An 11,135-nucleotide genomic window follows, 5' to 3' on the forward strand; every position below is an offset into this window, starting at 1 on the left:
TATCTGACTGCTACCGTTTGAGCTCAAGTGGAGCAAAGCTATGTGGATTTAAGAGTTTTGATTGAGAGCATGACAATTTACTGAATGTGAAATTAAGACGTCTCACTCTGAAAAACTAAACACTGAAGGAAAAAATATAATATTTATCGTCTAAAATGACACAAAGTGTAAAATCCCAACTTTATTTTTGTAATATTCTGACTTTATTCTTGAAATCTCCACGTTGTATCTCCCTTTAATAAGGACTAAAACTGATCAGGACCAGGAAAAAATTATGATATCAAAGAAATGTGGATTATATTTATATGAATCCCTTGTGCACTTGAAGGTAATTGTACTCCAAAATGAAATCTACTGTACATACGCCCTTAATACATTTAAATCCCTAATTATTGCAAAAGATTTTCTAATGTTAATGGTATAATTCTGATCTTGTAACTATATGCTTACCACCCTTACATTTACATTGAGCTCTTTATAATACCTTTAGATGAAGGAGCAGCTCAGTTATACTGCTGTGCGTTGGATCTAAGCCTGTTGTTCAGTATAGTAATCTAATGTGTTAAAAGGATTATGTGTAGTGTGAGTGTGTTTGATATCTGCCCTGTGGGGTTTCATAGCAAAGCCCAGTAAACACTGTTATTTGCATCCAGTTGCATCCAGCGATTATCATCATTTAAAAGGTGCAGTAGCGCTATCATAAAAAGTGTGTTACAGCACCAACACCGGGCCGAGCTGCCGGAGACACACAGCTCAAAGGTCTCCCCTCGGAGTTTGAAGGTGCTTGAGATCGGAGTTGGTTTAATTAAAAATAATAATTTCTGATTAATTTCAACGGAGGCCACATGTGATCGTCAAATCGTTTTATTGCTCAATAACAAATTGCTTTTCATTACAGATGAATGGTGAATTCAATCGACCGAGGCTCTGTACATCTGCAATGCATTTGAAGTGAGAAATGGATTTCACTTATCCAGACTCGGCACCCTCCCCTGACTCATCACCTTCATGTCAATCTATGATTTCTATCTAGAAAAAAAATGGTGTTAATGCTGGCCATTTTTTTTTAAATAACCTTGCTTTGAAAATAACCCATTATTGGCTAAGTTATTATCCCAAAGAATCCTCATGGGTGTGCTGACAGATGAAGTTGTTCCCCTTTCTTTAACCCCCAACCCTTTGTTATCCGAGGCAGAACGGCTGCTGTGATATGGAAAACTCATAGCACCTCATGAAAGTCAGGCTACGTGTGCTCGCTTTAATACTCAGCTGCAATGCATTCTTTTTCTTGGGGGGGGGGGGGGCAAAAGCACTGGCCTCCCTGGGGCCAGCAAAGATTCTAGACAAGCTTGATGTCAGATACATGAAATCCGCATTACTGTACAGACGACATGTGCTGACTCATCCCGCTAAAGCTGCGGAAACAAAGAAAATTGGATTCCTCTGATGAGCGTAAAGTTTATATCTACAGCCTGAAGGTAGGAGCTCACACTCCCTCTACTGGGGGTGGTCACAGCAGTTCAGTTTGCCCTCTCGGAGCAGAATGACAAAACGCAGGATAATTCACTGCATCTGCTATGTGGTGATTTCAGATCACTTACTGTGTTGTGTAGCGGGAGTTATCCAGTCGCAGAAAAGTCCCCAAACAGCCTCCTCAAATCACATCTAATAACAGCCCATTTGTATCGATCCTGCTGTATATGGAGTATTTCTTTCTTTTTTTCAGTGCTTTTGAAATTTTCTGTGTATCCGACTGCATGTTGACAAAAAACATCCCCAAGAGGAACAGCAGTCAGATAGAAAATTGCACTATTATGTGCGTATATATGCCAGACTCGGTGGGATAGAACGAGGAACATGAGACGGAGATTTGAGCTGAGCAAAGAGGGACGAGGATGAGATCGCTTCAGTAAGCCTGTTAAAGTGTGTGTGTATGTGGGGTGTCTGTATGTGTGTGTGTGTGTGTGTGTGTGTGGATGTATGGGTCATGGTAAATTGCTATGTCCAGCATGGCCTGTATATCCATCAGCCCGCTGTTCCGCTTTACTGATACATTTAGAATTTCCAGCAACCCCACTGCCACCCAGGTGTTTTTTGTAACATTTGCAAATGGCCTCTGAGACGTATCAGAAGTTCAGTCAGACATCTCACGATCAAAAGATTTATTGCAGCAGTAGAACAGGTTGTTTGGCGTCTAGGCTCCAACTTTATCACTCCCCCATTAGATTACACAGGAATGATTGGAGTGATGAGCAAATACTTGTAACCCCCCAAAACTTGAGTAATTTGAAGCCTGATGTATGGATCAGTATCTGCTATGTGTGCGCGATTCACCGCCCAGGTGTGAAAATTCGTCGGAGGCATATTGGCCTGCAGGAGAAACTACTTCCTAGTGAGATTGCTATGTGCAAGATCGACCAACCAATAAATGTTGGTATCAACCCCACCCCCGCCCCCCCCGTCCACGTGACTGCTTCTTGTCCAGTTGTGCGATCGACCCACACTGCATTTGCGATCGACCGGAAGATCGCGATCGACGTATTGGGTATCCCTGCTCTAGAGCCACATAAGACATTAGAGTATAAAACTGGTTTCATAAGTGAAATTGCACATTTCCTGACTATTAAACCAGTCTTCATTATTAGTAGAATCAATGGCATTCCCTTTACAGCACAAATCTGATGAGGAATTTGCACCAAATTAGCCCAGTATAAACTGTAAATAAGCAGGGCCATAGCATAACCATCAAATTCAAGGCTCTCTATACAATACAAACTAACTGCAGGGTGAACTGAGCCTATAGCCCATCAGAGTCCTTGGCAGCAGGAGAGCTCACTAATTTGCCTGGTTAGTAATCCAGCCTTGACTTTAGAGTTGCCCCTGTATATTAATATTTGTACTCTGATTCATCTATGCACAGTTGCATGAAAGACTGCATTGATCTGTCCACCTTCAAAACGATGCTTCTTCTGAAATGTTTTTCATGTGTGATTGTGATTTGCATTTAATATTTGTAGTTTTTTTCTTTCTGTGCTTTTTTTTCATTACGTAAAGGTCTCTGAGCATTGTAAGTACTTCTATATAAAATTAAATATATCAACAATGTTATGAATAAAACAACATCTGCTGAAACCTTGGCAAAGCAAGCCCAGATTTGTAAAGTCCATTCTTGAAAAAATCTTGGAGCAAAGTATGTCTTACTGTGAGAACAAACTGGAAGCTTGTTTGAGTTTGCCTCCGCCCAAACTTATTGACCCCGAAGAAAATAATGACAAAGGTTTCACATCGAATAAAGGCAGACGTCAACTCTGTGTCCAGACATTTGGCCTCAAGTTCACGCAAATCTGTCATATCAGTCAGTTCTTCAGGTGTTAAGGTTGAGGCGTTCTCCTCAATAATAAATGACAGGAAGGATCCGCTGGACGGAGTGCTGGGCTGCAGCTCGGGCGGACGGGTGAGAGCTGTGTGAGGCTCAAGAGGTGATGGTGCAGCTGTTAGATCTTGCAGACAGGCCATGCTGAGTATCAGATCTCAGCCACGTTCTTCCACAGAGGCCTCCAATAAAATCGAGAGCCAGATAAACTCAAAGTTTCCCAGTACATTTCTGTTCCACTCCTATACTGTAAGTAGCTACTTTATTCTTTCTGAGCAGCAGACTTGCAGTGTTGAAACCACTGCTCCTGTAAAGCATCACATTGTGTTGTATACAAGCTGCAGTTACTTTGAATCCAGTAATCAATGTTTTTCCATCGGCGCTGCTTTTTTGTTGTGCTGTGTTTGCTTGGAACAAACTTGCAGAACAGCTTCTGTCTACAGCATCTCTAATATCATTATCTCCATCTCTTGTATTGTCAGAGGAGACACAGCTAACAGCTCCAAATACAAGCCAAGCGTGCAATGACAAAACTTTGCTCTCGTGCAGTTATTAAAGAAGAGCTTTAGTGATTGCAGCACCAGTCAGTCCACAACATAAGTCGAGACTGAAGTATATAAACTACTGAGCCCTCGAAGGGTCACTACAAGATGTCTTTCTTTTTTTTTGAAGATTGCTTTTGCCTTCTCTGATTTTTTTATTATCTTGCAGTAGTTTCTTGTTCCCATCATGCAACATCTTCATTTCATTATAGGTACAAAAGTGTACTGTAATCTGAAAATGTCCATTTGTCCTGAGTATAGTAGCTGGTTCAGAATGAATCCAACAGCATCCTGCAGATCATCTTTCTTCTGGAGAGACTTCTCGGTTCAAGAGTTAATTGAAGTTTATTGTCACTAATTGTATAGTCATACCTAATGAGCAAAAGTACTATATCGACATACTTTATACTCAGTTCAAAGAAAATCTCTAGAATCTGATGGAGACTGTGGGGTTGTGGTGGGAGAAGATGAAGGGAATTGGGGCTACATGTCGGAGGATTTTCAGGTTAGGGTCAGGTTGACCTCATTAGCTGGGCTGATTTTTTTTACACTGCACTGTATAGCACAGCTTGACATTTTAATTGTTTAAATATGTGAACCCCAGATCATTTCAAAGAGAGGAATACAATCCCCATAATATCAGAACAGGACCATTTATTAAACAAAGTCAGCCAGCTACACTCAAATCACATCATAGACACAAAAAACTTAACGCCTGTGCAGATCGGGTCGGGCTCGATCAGTTTTCTCTCAGGCTTGAACTGGTTCAGAAAGAAAGATACGACCCAACTGTTCTCTATACACATGGATCTGAGTTAGTAGAAGAAGAAGTATTGCAAGGGAACGCAAAATACTATTGAATGAAATATCATGATATGTTGTGCAAGTAGAGACTTTGTTCCCCTCAGGATGAATGCTGCAGATTTGACAATCTGTTAAATGGACTGCCACTGGATTTAATAAAAAGATTCATGTTCCCCTCAGGAGGATTTTCAGTTTTTATTTTCAGTTTTCACTACTTTGGTTTCGGTTTATGACCCAAAACTTCTGAACCAATCACATCAGCCCCATCTGCACTTGTGATGGATAGCAAATATTAGCACGGCCACCACAGCAAATTAAGATGCACTGCTCTGTCAAAGCAGAGCCTCACAGTGCTGCAAGCGAGAAAGTACACTTCTAGTCTTCTTGAACCCATAGTGCACGTTTGCTCCAATCTTGAGTTTGTCCAAGACTTAATGTCCACTATATATAGAACTGAATCCTCCAGAAAGCTGCGTGCTGGTCTCTGTAGCTAGAAATATACCAGACTCTCGGCTCCTTTGACATGATCCCACTTACATTCGTGCATGATAATGTGACAGCTCACATGGGCTCACGGAATATGTTTTAATCCCAGTTTATTCCCCTGGTGGCGGCCACAAGGACGCGCAGAGAAAGTTGACACCAATTTAAAGTTGCTTTGGCAATTAAGCCGGCAGCTGTTGCGAAGTCCATATATATTAAAAGGGTAATTGAAGGTGATAATAGTTGTGAATGGGCGTGAAAATGTACACGTCTATCAATGTGATGTGCGGCCGTCTTTGTGTTGACTTGTTTAATGTGACAGTGCTAAATGAACCAGAACAAATCAAGTCGCTAGTCTGATTGTTTTCCGGTAGCCATTGTTATATTTTGACATCTGACTCAGCGTCCGTGTTACTGTGGGATAAGTGCATGTGTCAAGCTGACCAGAATCCCCATTAACCAATTCTAATCCCCCATCTACGGTCAAGTAAATTCCCCAACTTCCCATCAGCTCTAGCGCTGCTGCATGAAAGTTAATAACCGGAAAGTCCTCGCTGTGATATGTTTATGGTGATAAGGAGCTATTAAGATCGATGTGAGAGGGCAAATGGGGTGACCGGAACTAAGCTGCTTTGTGACGAGGCGTCGGGCTGAGCAGAAGGAGCTGAGTCACAGAGGTGACAGTGTGTGGACACGATAATGAAAACTTCAATAATATCTAAGAGAGGAAGAGGAGCGCAATGAATCTGCAATCTGTGTCCCAAGATTTGATAACCCATTACCCGAATCAAGATAACATCTGGTCCCCACACTCTTCCCTGGAATGAGATAACAGACCATTTTACATTTCAGTTTCTTATCCTCTTCTAATCCCTCGGCCCGGGCAGCGCAAGCCATCCCCGAAATCACCCGCACAGCCACACATAAACAAACTCTTAATCTTCCCACACCCAAAACCTCTGAAAATTAACAGGGCTCATTTTGTGTAAGTGTGCCCAGCTGTTTCCCACACAGGCTTGAAATGACCTGGATTTACCGGTGATATGAGACTGTGTCGCAAATTGGCTTTCAGCATTATCATTTGTATGTTTCCATTCTAAAGTAAGCCATTAGATATAATGACCTGATGTCCTCAGCAATTACTCCAACCCTCCCGCAACAAATCTTAAAACCGCAGTTCCACCTTAAGATTGTGAGTGTTCCCTTCTAGTCGTTTGAAACGGTGAAAGACACAGTTTAATTTTTTGCCCCTTGAACTGAGTTTATTCCCTGTCATTTCTCTCTCTTCCACAATCGAGCTCTAAGAGATAGGAAAGTCATTTGAAAAGCCTATTCAGTATTTTGTCAGACACAGGAGTGTCCCCAAAATACTCTATTTCGTTCATAGATCACATTATGTGCCTGTCTGCTTCATTTGCACTCCGCCTTTAGCAAAAATAATTTTTTTGCACAATTGTAGGTAAAAATGGAAAAATACGGGCAAGAACAAAGTATACTGGAGAAAATGAACATTTTCTTGAAGGTGAACGAAGATAAAAAAAGTTTGGTATGTCAGAGCTGTGCAACAATAAATCCAGAGAATGAATCTTACCCTCAGAGGGAAAATAATCCAGCCTTCTGGAGAGGCGACAACCTTGCACAATGTGATGAACTGCGTGGGCGTCTCCACGTATAAACGCACAACCTTTCAACATTGTACCCACAAAGAGTTCCATTTTAGTTCATCCAAGTAGAATTAACAGAATAGGACTTGTTTGGATTTGTGCTCTACGTAGCCTGCAGCTTTAGATTTTGCGTTAGCATATCTGGGTCAAACATCCCACTGAGAAGCCAAGTTATTTTTTTCTAAAAGAAAGAGACGCTTTGATTCCTCTTCTCGCTTCCTTACCTTTCAGCCTCTTGTGATAGTCAACTGTGTGTCACATTGTGTTAACTGTCGGTGATCCGGGCTTTCTGAAAAGTGAACGTCTCCCTCCATTGGCTGCACAGTACACGACTGGGGCAATATAAAACAGAAACGACAATCACAATAACACCAGTAATTACTGAGGACCTGCTGACTCATGTGAGAACAGGCCTTCAGCTCCCTGTCATGTCCTACTCACACCCCCTGAAATTACACTAATGAAATGATTAGGGGGGGGAGGGTTTGGGGGGGGGGGGGGGGGGGTTAATGAGCCCAGAAAATATTTTTTTATCCTGACAACTCTCTGACAATTAATCTAGGCATCTATTTTATCAGAAAAAGGAATATTTATGAAGTTACAATGGCCATCAATCAGGATATACATACTGTGCCTCAGCAAGTAAAAGTAATGACATAATGATAATAATAATTATAATAAAAATTCCTTTTTTCATATAGCAAATTTAAAAAGACAAAGTAGACACAGGATATTCTGGGGCAATTGCAAAAATGCATCCACACTGATAAAGAAGATAGAGAAGACAGGATCACGCAGAAGCAGGAATGACAAATAAAAAGATTGGAGGAACAATAATAAGAAGATGACGTTACATCAAAGCAAATTAATACGGCTAAGCCTCGACCCGGGACGTTAAGGGCCCCACCTGAAGATCTAATGCTGAGCTGGCTCATATGGGCCCGAAATTTCTGCTGCGTAGTTCGGGGCCAGACCACAGTGAGCTTTAAAAGTGATTAGTGAATTATCTTTAAATCAATTATAAACCAAACAGGGAGCCAGGGGTGCTGGGCCAGGATTCGGGTGATGTGATGTCATCTCTTAGAACCAATAAGAATCCAAAGCTGCTGCGTTCTGGTCTAGTTGGAGGCGAGAGAGTGACTTTTGATTTCTGCAAGACAGAAGGCAATATCTGTAGCCCAGTCTTGAGAATGTGAATGCTTGAAAAACTCTAATGTGGATTGATATGGTTGATGGTCAGTGGTATTGTATCAAGACCGACAGCTTCAAAGAATATTCAAAAAATGTCCAAAACATCCCTAGTAAAATATGTGCTTATTTCATTTTCTCTCAATCTAATGGTGAATGTCAACGGATCACACTCCAGAACCTTGCCTGGCTCTGAAAGAGTCTCGGTTAGACAGGGTCAAAAAAATAAAAAGCTCCTGACATTGAAAGCTCAGCGACAAGAGGGAGTCAGAGCTGTTTTTTTCCTTTCTTTCTCTTTTGGCCCTCAGGGCGGTGTTTGCAAGGTGATCCTTTCCCTGTTCCTGTTCTGCTCTGTCGGTAAAATCCAATATGTCAGATTCCCATGTTACCGTGAAGTGTCCATAGGCTGAGCACTGAGGGACATGTGTGACAAGACATGGACGAAGGTGAGGTCAGAACATGGCATGTTGACATTCAGAATTTATTGCGTGACTCATGTCACAGCCAAGGCGCCGGCTGAAGGGAAACTTAAAGCCAGGCTGAGCAATATAATGCAGCACTTTAAGTCCCAGCGTCTTGGCCCCCGTGCAGGAATCACTTGGCAGCCTGGAGAAATGTATTGTATCTACAAAACCGTGTGGGTGGTATTAAAAAAACAGCAACGTCCTGTCAGACTTCATCACCACTGCTATTTATTTGTATTTTTTTGAAGTACCCCTCCATCCTTTCGTCAAAGTTCAGTAAATATGTGGAGGGTGAATCAAGTATTCGCACATCAAAGTAACTTTGTTTAGAAGGTCATGGTTCAGACCTTCAGGTTTTTCTGTGGGTTTTATAACAGTGAGGAAGTGAATCACTGATACCACTTTTAGTTTTGGCTGAATTGTTGGTTTTAATGCTGCAGTGGTTTGAGTAGCGTCACGATTCATCCATCCAGCATCTTAATGCTAGAGTCTCAGAGTGACAGAGATCCTCACTGGCTTCCCACCTGCAAAGACTGGGAAACATGACCAGGGCAGAGGGGCTGGCTCCCAGGGCTCGGAATCCAGGTCTGACCTAAAATCACAAAATCCTTCACTTTTTGAAAGGTGGTGTTATTACTTACATTATTTACTAAATGTTTCAAGTTTTGGGACGAGAAGCCTGTCCTGTCTACTGATATCTTTCTATCTCTTACTCTTGTCGTATACGGCACGCAGTAAACCATGGCGGGAGGGACACAGTTTTGGGACGTGCTATACTGGTGCTGGTGGTCCACGTGCTGGTTTTGGCACGTGTTTTTTAAATGGTGAAACAAGCTGCTGGTGTTTCCACCTGTTGCTATCATGACACAGTGACAATGGTTGCATTACACAGTCAGGTTACCCAACTCGAGCCCTTCGGGACCTGGATTGGATCAGACTAAAACTTTGAAATTAAAGTTTGGGTACAGTTGGCTACCTACTGCTTGATTTTTACACTGAACATCTCTAATCATTAAAAACAAGCACTGACCATACATGTCAGGGATCAGGGAAACGCAAACACTGTACAGATTATATTAACTGCATTGGGCTCAAGTTTAGTTCCGGAAAAAAAACTGAAAGTCTACTATCTGTTAGTTTTTTCATATTGAAAATGCAAATGGAGCCACTCTCTTCTGCTTAATACTGTAGTTTGCGCCATGTGGGATGATTTAAATCAGAGCAGAGGACAGTGTCCCATTGTCTCCCTTTTGGAGAATGAGAGTTTCCTCTCCTGTGGCCTCCCCGGTGTCCCTGCCTGGTTCCAGCACTCCACTCGCTTTACTTTTTAATTTATTTTCAAGAATTACTTTCAAAGGACAAGTATTCATTTGAGAATTTGAGCATTTGAAGAGAATAAAATCATTCATTTTTATTATAAGGATATTGGTTTATCACGGTGAAGAAGGTATTGCACAATCCGTGTCATGGCGCACTATCACACCAGTGACTATTTTGTACCACAGATACTCTGCAGCGTTTTAATTTAAATCTTGGCACATGAATATTTTTGACTTTTGTTTGTCTCTTCTTCTGAAATCGAATCTATTTGCACATCTCTCTACAGCTAGAAAACATATGTGCTGCCTATCAAGAAAATCCTCTATACTAGAGCCTTGACGTGGATGTTTAACAGACACATACTTCGTATCTAGTTTATATAACTCAAAGCAAAACACATTTTCCTATCAACACAAGGCAGAGATATTTACCATCCAGCCATTTTCTTCCACTTATCAGTGCTTGGGTGATAGAGGTATCGGCCAAGTAGGATATCCTAGACGTCCCTCTCCCGAGCCACGCTTTCCAGCACTTCCTGGGGGGGGTCTCGAACGGTTCTCTTTCTAAGTGGAGCAGAGGTTTCTTTCTGCGATCTCTGCGTACATCTGAAGTCACATGGTTATATCTGCACTTTTTGCAGTACCTTTAGACCACCATAAGTTGAAAAGTAATTTGGCTTTGGCAGGTTTATGCACGATTGCTCCTCACAGAAGAATCAGATTTGGCATTGAATTAAAAAACAATGGTTTAAATGCTGCCAGTAGAGGATAAACAACCTGCCTTAGTCTTGACAGCTTGTGTGTTTTGTTTCACAGCCTCTCCTTTGACGAGGAAGACACTTTCCTGTGAGAAACCAAAAACACACCGTCTTCCCTCCCCGCAACGACAATCAACTGAATTATTTGTAATTCAGTTGCAGATACGTTTGCCGGCGTAGCCTCCGATGAAAGACGCAGCTCAAAGATTTCGGGAAACAGAGTTGTTTCTCCTTTAGGTGACTCGAGGGGAATGCTGTGATAGACAGATACCTTTTCAATTTCACGGCGAAAAGAAGCCGCAGTTTGGGTAGTCTGATTGCAGTGGAGTTCAAAGGATTGGGGAAGAGCAATTAAACATATCCGGGGGCTGCCATTTTGGATATCTGGGTTAATAGTGGGGAAAACATGTTCTGGCAATCCAGCTCCCACTGCAGAGTAGGAAATAATCAGCTCGGCTTAAAAGGACTCATTAAGAAGAGCTTTCTCTGTGAGAAACAGGGGCAGGGAGTTTCCCTCTGTGTCTCTTTTTACTTTGGGAA

The sequence above is a fragment of the Platichthys flesus genome, chromosome 12, assembly GCF_949316205.1.
Source record: "Platichthys flesus chromosome 12, fPlaFle2.1, whole genome shotgun sequence".
NCBI classification, from domain to species: Eukaryota; Metazoa; Chordata; class Actinopteri; order Pleuronectiformes; family Pleuronectidae; genus Platichthys; species Platichthys flesus.